The 14,237-nt window shown below is 48.1% G+C and overlaps 1 protein-coding gene across 1 annotated transcript in view; it reads right to left on the reverse strand.

The window, feature by feature from the left end:
* The window catches only part of GLCE (glucuronic acid epimerase), a 145,035-nt gene extending 136,972 nt beyond the window's left edge, over positions 1 to 8,063 (reverse strand). The window contains exon 1 of the mRNA XM_065559143.1: positions 7,809 to 8,063. The gene's annotated coding sequence lies outside the window, so the exon portion shown is untranslated. The remainder of the gene's footprint in view (positions 1 to 7,808) is intronic.
* Between the last annotated feature and the right edge of the window lie 6,174 nt (positions 8,064 to 14,237).

Genomic DNA, 14,237 nt, shown 5'->3' on the forward strand with positions numbered 1-14,237 from the left:
CCTCCCCCCCGCCCCTCCATGCCGGGCCCATCTACTCTTGGGAATTAGCTCTGAGCATTTTCACAGGGTCTTCGTTAATGGGCATTCCAGGCAGCGGCCGTGTAGTGTGCCAGACAACTGGCACTGCATTTACAGCATTTGCTTTGGCCAGGTTTGCACCCCCGGTGCATTTGCTCTCTGCAGACATTAGAGCAATTGAGGTTTAATTGCACAAACGCTCAGAGACTGAGTTATAAGCTTGCATGCTCAAGAACGTGCAGAGAGCGTACTTGGCATTCGCTTTCCACGAGCAGTCGCAACAGGAAACCACTTCCAGGAGTTACTCATTTCCACAGGGGAGAGAAACAATGCCATGTGACAGGTGCCCAACCACCTCTCTTGTGCCCTGCAATTTTGGATTTTGCATACAAAGTCAGAGATCGTAAATGGAATTCCCAAAGCAATTGGGTCAGACAGTCGTGAAGAATATATCTGAGAAAATGACAGTCTGTTTCTGGATGTTCCACAAAAGAAGAGGAGATTAAACACATTGACTAATTTATCAGATATGACTTGATTGTTTCACGCTATTTGCATTACGGAAAAACACACCACGAATAAACTGGATGGACTATTGGAGAATATTGGGGGGGAAACAGTATTTGTATTAGAAAGTCTGTCTGTCTAGTCTGTACGACAATGCTACATTTCCCATAATCCATTTGCACTAATGGTGAAGCTTCCTGGAGCAGCTAACCCAAGACAGTGGTTTCTAAGGTTAGCCATCTTTTTTAAAAAATCATATTTTTCCAGAGGTGGCCAATGTTACAAACACTACAAAAGCTAAACTAACCACAGCCATTATCCTCCGTCTCTCTGAAGCACCCTCTCTCCAAGAGGAACACAATTACATCTCAATAAAATTTTAATACAGGGAATTATGCACTTTGCAACCATCAAGCAATTAGCTGTTGCTATGCTACAGTCAGAATGTAATCACAGTAATGAAGCAAACAAAGGGAAGACATTGCTCAGGGGTTACATTATCAAATAGAACCTTGGGTTGTTTTCCAACGAAATCCGGATTCAGAGACTGTTGTTGCTTTGACATTGAAGAAAAAGAAAAAAAACAACCCCTGGGCCATCAGTTGGTGTAGGTCAGCGTAGATGCAGACTTCAAAGGAGCGTACAGCAGCTGAGAATCAGTCCCCCTGTGTTTATTTGACAAAATGAGCAGAAGCGAAGTCAGCATGTGCCATGGAACTTGCCTGACACTTCATCATGGAGAGCCAGATTCTGCCCGGTCCTTTTGGGGATGGTCAGGGCATGGGGCAGGGGACAATTGAAAAGAGGGGTGGAAAAAGCATCCCGCTCCCCTGGGTGCCCCAGATAAGGGGCAGGCAGAACCGCAGCCTCCGTGGGCAGGAGAGGGAAGCTCTGTTCCAGGTGTGCCCAGCACGTCCTAGGGTTGGGAGCGAGGTGGGGCCCTGTCCCTGCTCCACACCAGCCAGCAGAGAGCAGCAGGCTGGCTCCATGCACCAGGGTGCTCCGGGACGCTCACTTAGGGCTGCGTCTGGAAGGACCGACATCACCCAACTAAAGGCTCCAGTGGGAACTCCGATAGCGAGGCTCCCTTTGAGCCTCTTGTCACAGGCAAAGGCAGCGGAACGTAGGGAGAAAGATTGCAGAGTGGGACAATCCCATTTCTTTGATGCAGGGCTGCCTTCTGACTGCAAGCTGCCGTGGCCTGAGAAGAAGGAGCAGAAGCAAGGGCTAGAGGTGTTTGAGCCCAGTTCTGGCACCCCTAAAGCCCTCGGAGAGCCCACACGTCATCACGCTGACGGTGATCCATAGCTGCCTGCAGCAGACCTAGGGGTCAGGGAGCCTGACTTTCAGGACACCTGGATTTTCAGCGTGTAAATGGATGGGTTCTGCCCCAAGTGCAGGTCCGCCGGCCCGCAGTGCATGGGGCAGTGGGCTTCGGCGGGCAGGCCCTATGGATAAGGCTGCATAGCCCAGAGCAGAGCTAGCTGGGAATCCAAATGTCCCTTCTGGGAAATTCCCACATTTCAAATTTTGTTTTTGTCCCAAACGGGAAGGAAGAGATGAACTTTACCAAGAAACAAATACTTTGTTTTGGAGCCATCGAAGTGACCGTCTTGAAACGTTTGGCTTTGTCCTGCCAACTTTTCTGTTCTTTAGATTATAATTTATATTACAGACGTCAAAATATGGATGGTAGCTATGTGTACCCTTGGGACCTTATCAAAATCATTCATTCTGATAACTCTCCATCAAAAGTTTAGACGAAATCGATACTTCCCACAAAACCTTTCAATTGTGTCGAATCAACATTTTCCAGTGGAAAACTGTTTCATGGGGAAATTTTCAACGAGCTGTTTTAGGCTGGCGGTGTCTTGCTGGACCATGTGCCTTATAGCCCCTCGGCCGGCCCCATTCTGCCCTTCCCCCAACCATGCCAGCCCATGTCAGGTGCACAAGTTATCCGCACAGGATGAGTGTTCTTAGCGCCAGTGCAGTTGGCTGGGGATCCAGTGCACCCACTTTCTGGCCAAGCACGTACAAAGTCACCAGCCAAATACAACAAGCATGACAGAATTCAGTCCCAAGAGACATTTTGTCCATTTTTTAAAAGCCAGACCTCCATGACACCTTTGAAAAACCTGTTTAAACACTGTCCCACAATCGGAACGGCTTTGCACATTAAATCTCCCACCTTGGCATTTAGTTCTAGTTAGCATGAGAACCTGGGATGATTTCCCAAGCTTGATTATTAATAAAACAGCTTCACTGCGGCTTTAGAAAGACATACGGCAGGTCCAGAGGTGAGTAATCTTAACCCTCCCAGGGTCACGACAGCTCGGAGCTTTATTAAACCGAATGGTCTGGCAGTTAGAATCCTTTGCCTCTGTTCCATCTTTGTTCTCACTCCTGGTACCCTGTTTGTTTGTTTAAATACAAGCAAACAGCCCACCCCCCTCGCCCCAGCCAACAATGCAATGATATTCCAGTATTTAGAGCAGTGCTGATTCCATGATTAATCTCTTTTAATCATTTATTCCCTAATCCAACGGGAACGCCCGACGAGCTGGAGAGGTGAAGAAGATGGCAGCTGACTGAGCGTGTGGAGATGGAGAGGAAGAAATTCATTAATTTTTCATTGCCAGGGCTGAGATGTGCACCGCTTAGTATTCATCATGTCAGCAGTGACCTTGAAGCTGCTTCTATTCCCCCTTGCAGAGCTCTCTCCAACCATCTGGTTCGTATTCGGCTGTTTGTGACGCTCACCTTCTTGTCAGGATGAAAGAGAAGAGTGCGGGATTGGAAAGGCAAAAGACAGCCCAAGCCACGCGCCCTTTGAATTGAAAACGAAGTGAAAAGCACATCATTTGCCATCAGGCATACTTACAGAACAACTGCCCAGAAAGGTACCAATTAAAATATCAACAAGCCCAGCACTGTCCTTTTTAGGAGAGGGAGATTATTAGAGCTTGCAGGGCCGATGCACGTCAAGGTCTCCACCCACCACGAGACACTCAGCACTAAGCCCAGTTTAGACATGTCCCGACCACTAGCCTGCCGTCTAACAGGAGCATGCTGGATTGCATTCTGCAGCTTTCACTCCCAGCCACAGAGGAGTGTGTTTGTTCAGCAATCAGGTTCGTTCTGACAAGACATATGTAAAACTGCAAAAGGCAGGCGTGTTTGTTTGCAGGAACCCTGCCAGTTCCATAGCGTGCGCACTATAGTGCTTTGTGTCCGCAAACACTGTCGACATTAAAACTAATACAAATCTCAGAAGAGCTAAAAAAGCCGTTTGGTTTGTTCACGGCAGATTTGAAGCAGTGCATCAGCCCACAGTGAGAGACATGAGTAAGCACTTGGCATTTCCATAGGGCTGTGAGTCCCACAATGCTTTGTGCAACACACAAAGGTACAGCTCCACTGAAATGCAGCCACCTCTGGGTGGGAGCCAGCCAGGCAACCCGCCCAAAGTGGGGAAGGGAGAATTTTGGCCAAGAACACTTGGATGAACCCTGCTCAGATACAAATGGCCATGAGATCTTCAGTGTCCTACCAGGACAAGCTGGGCCTCAGAGTCTAAGGTCTCCTCTAAAGCTCTTCACCCAGAGAACTGTTTGGAGCTCAGCAAGGGGAAGCCCCGAGATGCGTTGGAACCTGGGAGCACACAGAGCGCTGTACTGATGTGTGGGAGCCCTGGGTCAGATACAGCTTCCCTGTGTGACTTTGAGCCAGTCACTTCATCTGCCCAGTGCCCCAACCGCCCACGTGGGACACCAGGCTAATGCAGCCTAGCTCACAGAGACGTTCCTTAGTGATTGTGGGGTGCCCGGTTGCTATGGTGAGGAAACTATCCACGTACCCAGAGAGTAATTTGCGTAGTGACATAGACTGCGCACCTGGGCTCCAGCCAAGAGCAGGCCACAATGACTTCGCAAAGATTAAAACATGTTGGCAGGGCAATACTGCGAGCGGACAGCACACAGATCGAGCCCTGCACATCTGTGGAGACCCGCTTTATGGCCGCGGACCATGTTTGTGGTTCGGATGTTTTGTATCTGCACAGGGTTCTGCATGCAGACCCTTCCACCAAAGCACTTTACCCACACCTAGCTGAATGTCACCTTCCCCCAGGCGGGAGATAACAGAGATATTAGAATTAATTTGGTTGGTCCTACATATTACCCATATTGATGTCATTAGCCAGCTTACCCCTGAAATGCAATTTCCAACCCACTTACTGCAGGGTAAAAGTGGCTAGTCAATCTGTCCTATGGACTCATAGCAAATCTTTAAGTGTTTTATTTGGGAATCTGATTAGGTGTCTGGTTTGCCTCTGCCCTTACACTGCTGTTAATCGGGAGTAACTCCAGGGCTTCGGAGTGGCTATGCCAGTGGAATAGAGGTGTGACAGGAGAATGAGGCTCCATATTATGTATTCGCAGCTCTTTCTAATTGGGCTGACTGCCTAGGAGGACTTTCCAACTCTAATCTCCAACTCCAACTCCGTCTGGGACCCCAGGTGAGTTCTTTTAACCTTGCAGCGTCTTTTCCCCAGCCACCAAGGAATACCGGCGCTGCTGGGAGTTGCGGGAGCTAGGCCTCTGAGAAGAACAGAATTGTATCCACGTCTCCGAAAAATAGAAACTAGTCTCTGAATGGTGTTAAAGACACAATCATTTCAACGTATCTAATGACACAATAAAGGCCGATCCCTGGTTCTGGTCAGTGAGGTGGGTTATTTATAGTTCAGAGGCGATCTCCCTCTCATTGGTATGTCCATGCACAGCACTTGAAAAGAAAAGGTCTTGTTATTACTCAGGACTGATTTCATTAGCCCGCTGAACTTCCACTCTTGCAATGCGGTCTTACCCGGTACCACAACACCATCTTCGTTGTCTTCCTGCTGGCTCAGTCGTCGTGCGTAAATCAGAGCCAGCTTGTGACATCCTGGGGAGTGCACAGCTATAACCCCCCCTCGGTTTATACTGCCCTCTCCCTAGCGCTTCAGAGAGCCTGACCCGGGGTCATCCCAAAGAGCGCGCTTTGCTGCGGAACTTCGGCAGCGCTGGCTCAGCTCGTGACCGGCAAGCTGAGCCTTCTGCATGTAAATGAGACACAATCACAGCATGAGTCCCTTTCCAGCGTGTGTATGTGTACGTCTGTCTTAGGGTGGTGATTAAGAGATCCCATGTTTTAACAGATATTTGCAAAGAAGGTTAAACATTTAAGGACCTAGGAATTGCCAGGCAGGATCCGACCGGTGGTCCACCTAGTCCAGGGGTAGGCAACCTATGGCACGGGTGCCGAAGGCGGCACGCGAGCTGATTTTCAGTGGCACTCACACTGCCCGGGTCCTGGCCACCGGTCCGGGGGGCTCTGCATTTTAATTTAATTTTAAATGAAGCTTCTTAAACATTTTAAAAACCTTATTTACTTGACATACAACAATAGTTTAGTTCTATATTATAGACTTAGAGAACGAGACCTTCTAAAAACGTTCAAATGTATGACTGGCCCACGAAACCTTAAATTAGAGTGACTAAATGAAGATTCGGCACACCACTTCTGAAAGGCTGCCGACCCCTGACCTAGTCCATTAGCCAGTCTCAGACAGTGGCTGGTGCCAGATGCTTAGGAGGAAGGTGCAATTAACCCCATCGTAGCCAATTATGGAATAACCTGGCTGTAGCGGTGTGAACGGAAAGGAACCTTCTGCAGATCCACCCGGTTAGCAGGCCCCTGCTGAAGTTCTGCTGACTCCCTGTAGAGCTGTGGTCCATTCACTCGCTCCTGGATATAAGTGAGGAGGAAGAAGGAACGAGAAGCCAGAACATAGGAGATCTGCAAGGAAACCCGAGGGACAGCTCTGCAGGTGTGGTGTTAGTACTGAATTATCAGTAAACTCAAATCCCCAGACGAGGGGGAGTTTGGCCCCCTAATTCAGGGTCTGTGCTCCCTGTCCTTAACAGAACAGGGACCTTGGCTGTTCTCACTGCCCATAAGGACAGTTCTTTCTAATCCCAGTGATTGTGGTAGTTGGCTTATGCCCCAAGGCATGAGGATCTACATCCATTTCACATTTTATCAGTTAGTTTAGCTGTGCATATATCATTATTACAGATATTCCTATGCTCTAAGAAAACAAGCCAGTTTTGAATCCTACCACAGGCTTAGCCTCAGATCTTGTGGCAGTGAGTTCCAGAGGTTAAGTTTGCATTATATGAGAAATTACTTCCTTTAATTTCATTGGGTGTCCCCTCATTCCAATATTGTGAGAAAGGGTGAATAGGAGCACCAGACTGACCTCCCCCATACCACATACAATTGTACCTCTATCGTGTCCCTTCTCTGAGCGATACAGTTCTCTAGCTAGGCCTGCGGGATGGAGTTTTGGTTCTCAGAGATTTGTGCCAATCTTTGTCTGGCTTCAGTTCCCATGAATTCTCACCCCGGAAGTTTGCTTTGAATTTTGAGTTCCCGTGAACCCCCACAACAAAGTGAAGCTCAACTGAACCTGTCGAGTTCTGCCTCCTTTTGGTTGGAAATAATAACTGGCCCCAAACTGGGCTCAGCTTCACTCACTTCTCAAAAGTTCAGAAACTGGAGCATGTTTTCAGTGAACCCCGAGCTGAGTTTTGGGTTGTTAATGAAGCCGCAAAGCAGGTGACCCATGTCTGGTTTATTACACCTCTGAACTGTGCATGCAGCTAGACTATGCTAAGGCATTTATTACTGTCACCCCTGTTTGCCATTCTGGTTCTATCTCATGCTGTCTCCTCCATCTGTCAGACCGTGTCTTGTAGACTTAGACACTGCTGCAGTGTAATACTAAGATAATCGACTGTGCCAAACAGCTGCAGGTGAAGCCCTATTCAACCCTTTGTCAGGCAATCAAGTGAGCCACAAGTGGCCACATTCTGTGTCCTTTACCACGGTGAATGTGGCCACTGATTTTGATGAGAATTAAGTAGGGCCTGCTGGGTTTGGCCCAAGAGAAAAATCCTGAGCAAAACTCCCATAAAATCCATAAAAACATGGGTCTAATTACAACCGTCTGGCACCAGTGTTGTTCGCTGGGGTTTCTGGACCCAAAGCTCTTGGTAACTTTTACTCTTGGCGAGACGGTGGTAGGAAATAAATCAATGGGGACCTTGGCACAAGCAGCACAATACAAGAGTGCTTTTACTTAAAGCTTTACTTTATTTAGTCTCCAGCACTTGTACACATCCGCAATGGGTTAGAAAACACCCCTCCCCCCGCCAAAATCCCAGATTCATATTTACCCAGGGTCCTGGGGAGATCTCGCGTGGGTAACTGCAGGCGTCCAGTGGCTGGCCTCTCATCTGCAGGGGAACTAGAGAGGTGTCCAAGTGCTGAAGTGTCCAAGTGTCCATCGAGCTGAGATTTCTGCCTAGTTTAATCCCCAATTTAGTATTACCGAGCTTGTCCATCAAAAAAACGGCTGAGCAGAAGCTACGTTAAGGGTGGCGATTTCCAGCCTGTAGTTTTCCATCAGTTAACCAGCTGTATTTCACATAGCAATAGTTAACTATTGTCAGACTTCCCAGCCTGTCAAAACCGCATCAAGTCAGGAGGGCAGAGGGTCATGTTTACTCCTGGAGATCACTCACTTCCCCCTCCCATCCTGGCCTGTTAGTCATGCAAAGGGTTCAGAAAGGCCTCCTTTTAGCTGCTTTCACCATAACAATTGGCATTCCTGCTGCTGGCAGTGGTTTAAGCATGTTACTGGGCTCTGGGCTATCAAAAATCTGCTCCTACAATGTGACTCTCCCGGACCTTGGTAGGGTTAGTGCTGTTTTACCCAGGAGAATCGGGGTCAAGGGCTCCAAGCAGAGTTAATCCAGAGCACGACAACCTCAGACATTCACAAGTCCAGACTCCCCCCGCCCCCCTGCTCAGACACCTGGGTTCCCTGCTTTTCAAAGAAAGCTAAAATCTCTCTTTAGATGCTTAAAGCAACAGAGTGTTTGAATAATGCACTCCAGTACCCTGCCATTCAGCGGGGATACTGAATGAAAATGATTATCAGCATACGCATAATGATTCATTCTGGTTAGAATTGCTTCGACACAGAACAAGACTAGGGAGATGGAATTAACTTCTTTTTTTAATGATTGAGATGAGTGTGTTTTTCTTAAGCCACATGATACATCAGCTTGCCATGTACAGTAACATCTTTCTGGTGTCGTTTCAAATGTTTGTGCAAATTCTCTCTCGCTCACAAACACACACACGCACAAACAGAGTAAAATCAGTCAGCTTAACAGAATGTGACGGGGCTCCACTCACCACACTAGCACCTCCTGCTGGCCGTCTTGGGGATTAGCTCTTCAGGTCCCTACGCCCTCTCCCAATGGCGTCTCTCCCGCCGTCACGTCTACTCCCAGACCCATGTCACTCCAAGGACCGCAGCGTCCTCCGGCCATCTCACGATCTGTGCTCCTCCCTTCCAGGGCCCCTGCAGTGAACTGTCCACTGCTTCCCCCAGCGGTGACGGCAGCCACTTCCCCGGCCACTTCCCCAGCGGCAAGTGCCGACGGGACCTGAGCCCACTCACTACTCCAGGTCCCGGCCAGGGACCCTGCAGATGGAGGGGACGCAGCACATGGCTGCCAACTCCTCAGTACATTTCCCTGGGCCACTTCCCCTTGGCCCCAGCTCCTTTTTTGCCCTTGCCTCAGGGCCTCAGCCCCCACTCACTCCCCTCTTCCTGCCCAGCACGCTAGCTTCCTTCTGCCTGCCAGGCACCCAGTCCTCCCTCCTTGAGCTCCAAGGAGTACCTGACCCTGCTCTGCCCTGCAACTCATCTTATATGGGCCTTCCAACCCCTATTGGCCACTCCTCACTGCCTCTCTCCTATTGGCTGTTTCTTGTGCAGACTCCCTAGGGCTCTATTAACCCAGTGTGGGGCCAATGCCCCATCACACAGAAACTCATCCCTATTAAACCAGAACGCCAAGTGTGGGGTTTTTTTCCACACTTCTCTAAGCCCAGGAGGCAGCAGCAGTCCTCATTTGCACTAGGGACGTGGTGAGCCAAGGCCCCTGTTTAATCAGCCCCCTCTAATTGTGGAACATGGACAGCAACCATCGAGATGGATCTGAAAAACCTCCGGTTTGGATCCAGCTCTGAACTTCACAGCTGAGGTTGGTCTCTAGGCGATGTAACCAGAACTCAGACACTGTTTTTGAATCAATTTGATATTTGCAGAACTTTGGGTTGAAATCTAGATCTGAATTTCATGTCTTGGACCCATCTTTAAGACACCCATTCAGGAAAGCATCCTTATTCAGGAAGAGCATTTAAGCATAACTTTAAGTATGTGCTTAAAATTAAGTAGGCACTTTCCCAAACCAGGTCCTCGGTGAATTAGAATGTTCTGTTTCCCCAAATATCGTCAATAGCTGTAGAAACACGTCTGAGAAAACACAGGGACTGATTCACTACTGCATTTAATGTTAAACTAGTGGAATCACACTGCCATAAACTGGAGTAATAGAATGGTGAACCAGGCCCATAGACCTAAACATGCTCACTGCTATTCACTCACTGGTAAACGGTCCAGACGATCGGCCAGCTAGATATCCAACCTTGATTAGATTTTCCAAACATATTTATATCCAGGCTGGCAAATGCAGAATGATAGGAAAGTTCCAGCTAATCTCTTCACAAAGATGCTTGTGGCAACACATTCTGGACACATCACAGGAACCGTCAAACCAGACTCATCAATCAAAGTGTTCTCTCACTGATGGCGTCGCTGACATCTTTGACTTTCTCACATCCACAATTTGGAGGGGACGGGAGGGGTGGGGGAACTCAAGCAATGGCAAATAAAGATGATTTGTAAAGCAAATGTAGCTCAGTAATATCTAGTCTCAGGAAAGTGGTGAAACGAAGAGAAAACGGGAATGACTTCAACATGCTAACACTATTGGAAGGGCTCCGTTGAATGGACTGTATTAGATTTCTGTTAATTGAGCAGACCGGAAAACTACATTAGCCAAGGTTACGAAAAATTGACATTTGACTTTGGGATCTTCACCATACACTGTGTGTTTTCGCGGTATTCAGAGCTCCCCTACATCAATCGCGTTTCACTCACAGACATAACCCCAGCCAGAACATTAGCTGAGCCATTTATTACTGGGTCTGAATCAGATTTAGACATAGAATTTATGTCACAGTCCCACGTCCAGTGATTTTGCTCATTGGCTTCTAATTTCACTAAGTACCTGGAGCCAATTGTCCAACTCTTGGTGCGCGGGGGAGGGGATAAAAAGTTCTGTGTTGCTTTAGGAGCCGTGGTAAGGAGCATGGGCCTGGTACTGAAGTCACAACTGAGTCTGGGGTAATTCCCCTGAAGCAAATGGAGTTACACTAGTACAAATGCGATCACAATCAGAGTGCCAATTCTCATCTACATCTTTATCCCAGTGTAAGCAAGAAACAGGCCCAGAGGGTTCACTGTTATTTCTGAAAACCATTCACCATAATGCAAGTGTGAGCTAGCGCTGGTGGCCCTAGGCCGGTTGGCACCAGCCTGGAATCTAGCCCCATGTCATTATTAATACAAAGTAATAAACATGAATGAAAAAGCTATATTTTAAAATATGTCAGCAAAATCTCGAGGCATAATTTGTACGTCCGCATTGCTAGTGTCTCCAGCACAAAGACTGGGAGGACACAGACAAGAATAATTTTCGGAACTTGCATAATTATTTTTTTCTGCTGGAGAAAGCCTGGTTTTTTTGACATGCCACAGGATAGAGTCAGACGTAGGGAGAGCTGAAGAAAATTGGCTTTTCCCGATATATCACAAAATGACTCCATGCATAGGAAGACCATGGCAGACTGGGCTTTTTGGCTTGATTGTACTTTGAGCAGCTCCAATGAAGGACACTTAGGGAATGTCTACACAGCAGTGTAAACCCAGGGTTCGAACTCAGGCTCAACCCTAACCCCCCTTTCTTCCACACACAAATTGCACTAACCCAAGTCCCTGGACCACCCGGGAGTGGAGGATCCGAGCCTGAGTCAAGCTGGGACCCTGAGTTCGAGTTCTGTTGCTTTGCAATAGGGACAACGCCCCATTCGACTTGTGCTCTAAGAGTCCACCAGAAGTATCCCACAGGCTGACTTTCTTTGTCCTCTGGACAATCAAGTTTTCTCACCTACCACGAACAAAGGGCTAGACCGGCCATATTTTGGGATGGCGCTAGGAAGTCTGGGATATGGGTGGTTGAACTCGGGCCCGCATTATGCAGCATAGAACCTGGAGCCCCAGGCCGGGACCCAGGGTTAAACAATTCCGAACCCAGGGCTATATACGAGTGTAGACACTCAAGCCCTAGGTTAACAAACCCTGGGTCTGCTAACTTGAGGTGTACTAACCTGAGCTTACATTGCATGTAGACATACCCTGCGAGTTGCAGCGGGAAGCCCCAGACCCTGGGCTCCAGCCCGAGCCTGGCTGTCTACACTACAAGTTTAGAGCCCCGCAGCTCAAACCCGGTGATCTCAAGTCAGCTGACACAGGCCAGCGGCACACGTTTTATTGTCATGTAGACACGTCCTTAGGGTCCTGGATTCTGTGCTGCTTCACAGTCTGGTGCACATATTTTGGTTAAAAAAATACTGATGCTGAATTAAAGTCCCCCACTGAAATGCTTTGGGGGAGATTTGCAAAGTTACAAGTAGTAGTTCGGCTCCTCCTGACTTTCAATAGGTGTCAGGTGCCGACCTGCCAGCTGTGCTTTGGATAGTCTCCCCTTCGTCTCTGTCAATTAAGTTATAGGCCAGGCTGCCAGAACAGGATGAAGCTGCCCAGCCGTTCTATTATTAGCGTGATTCTTTGGAGTTATCAATAAAATATGACATGGCAAGTGGCAATGCATTTGCAGAGGGTATCGTAGTGCGCCACATGCATTACTTATGGGGCCATGGCTGCAAACGTTGGATAATTGAAGGTACTCTGGGTTTGGCCGTGTGCCACACAACACACCCTAATCATGCAGAAGTGGTAGGCTAATACGTGTCCTCCTGTTCTTGCTTAAAGGTGAACTGAAAAGCTTTTCGCAGCACTCCAAGGCCTGAATGCAGAGTTCTCTGTTTCTCCCGCAAGACCTGCCAACACATTCATTGCTGCAGCAGAGACGGGGGACCTGGAATTTGGTTCTTGACAAGGAACGAGAACCCATGAAAGGGACGACCCTGCAGGTGCTAATGTGTCGGCTTTGTGGCCTACAGTGGTGCCTTTTTCTTTGGAGAGGTTGAGCTAGTTTGGTTTCCTTGTTCTTGTAGTTCGGAGAGAAAGGGGAACATGGGCAGCTACCGGCCCTTCATGTCCTGAGGGTCCGAGCTGAGGACGTAAAGGGCCTCCCTCGGCAAAGGAACAACTTTCGTATTGTCATCAAATGGGCACTTGACTCTTTTGCCAGCAGGATTAAAAAACCTAATTGTTTTTTAATCATTGCTGACGGATATAAATTGCTCAATATGCCATAAACGGGGCAGACCACATAGCTCCTCCCTTATTTATATACGAGGGGTGCAGTGCTCACCAGTAACGACACATGCCCACGTACAGCAGTGAGACGGCACAAAGAGTACAAGGGATAAGGCAATGCAAGTAAAGTGGTACGAGTCAGCCAAGATGACAGCATTAGAGGAAGACCCTTATAGCCTACAATTCTCATTTGTGCAAGGTCTCAGCCAACTCTTTTCAGACTGTGCATTGAACTCAGAGTTGGTCATTTCCTTGAGCACTTGGAAGTTGGACAGCAAAAGCTGTGACTATATAGTAGAGATTGATGGGCCAAAAATATCTTGGGAAACCCCCAAACCATACCTAGTTTACTCGGACACAATCAACACAATCCAGGTGGAGGCCAACACAGTTATCACCCAGGGATTTCTTTTTCCCCCCTCTCCTGCTGGTAATAGCTCACCTTAACAGATCACTTTCGTTAGAGTGTGTATGGTAACACCCATTGTTTCATGTTCTCTGTGTATATATATATATATATCTCTTCCTACTGTATTTTCCATTCCATGCATCTGATGAAGTGGATTTTAGCCCACGAAAGCTTATGCTCAAATAAATGTTAGTTTCTAAGGTGCCACAAGTACTCCTGTTCTTTTCACCGAGGGAAAGTCACGCCCTCAGGACAGCCATCCCAGTGTTAGCCGATCAGCTTATCCTGACCTTGCAATGTTAGTCCAGATGCAGCATTTTCCGGGGCAGTTCTGGTACTTACACAAAGTGTAGTCGAACCGCATGGTAGCAGCGGCCTGGAGCTCAGAAGCTGTGGAAGCTCCAAGCCAGCTGAATCCGCTGTGCTGCATAAAGACTTTGAAGGAATGGTTACGAGTGCTTACCGTGTGTAGCCCAAAGACAAACTGACCTAGGGGAGATTTGGAATTGATTTGTTTAGCGGTTTACCAACAGCTAAGAGGAATATGCCAGAAGTTAGCTAGAAGCTCACTCGTCAGGGCAAGCCAGCAGACAGTCTTCAAGGCTTTGACAGATTACAAGACTATTGGTCAGATTTGAAATGATGCCCCTCAAGGCCTCCTTCACTGGGGCTTCCATGACAAATCCTTCAGCTTTACTCTGGGTCATAATTCTCTCCCTCGGACGCTGACCTGTACCTCGGGAAGGGGCAGTTTTTCCAAGCACGGGGCATGGA

This window comes from Chrysemys picta, chromosome 10 (genome assembly GCF_011386835.1).
Source record: "Chrysemys picta bellii isolate R12L10 chromosome 10, ASM1138683v2, whole genome shotgun sequence".
NCBI classification, from domain to species: Eukaryota; Metazoa; Chordata; order Testudines; family Emydidae; genus Chrysemys; species Chrysemys picta.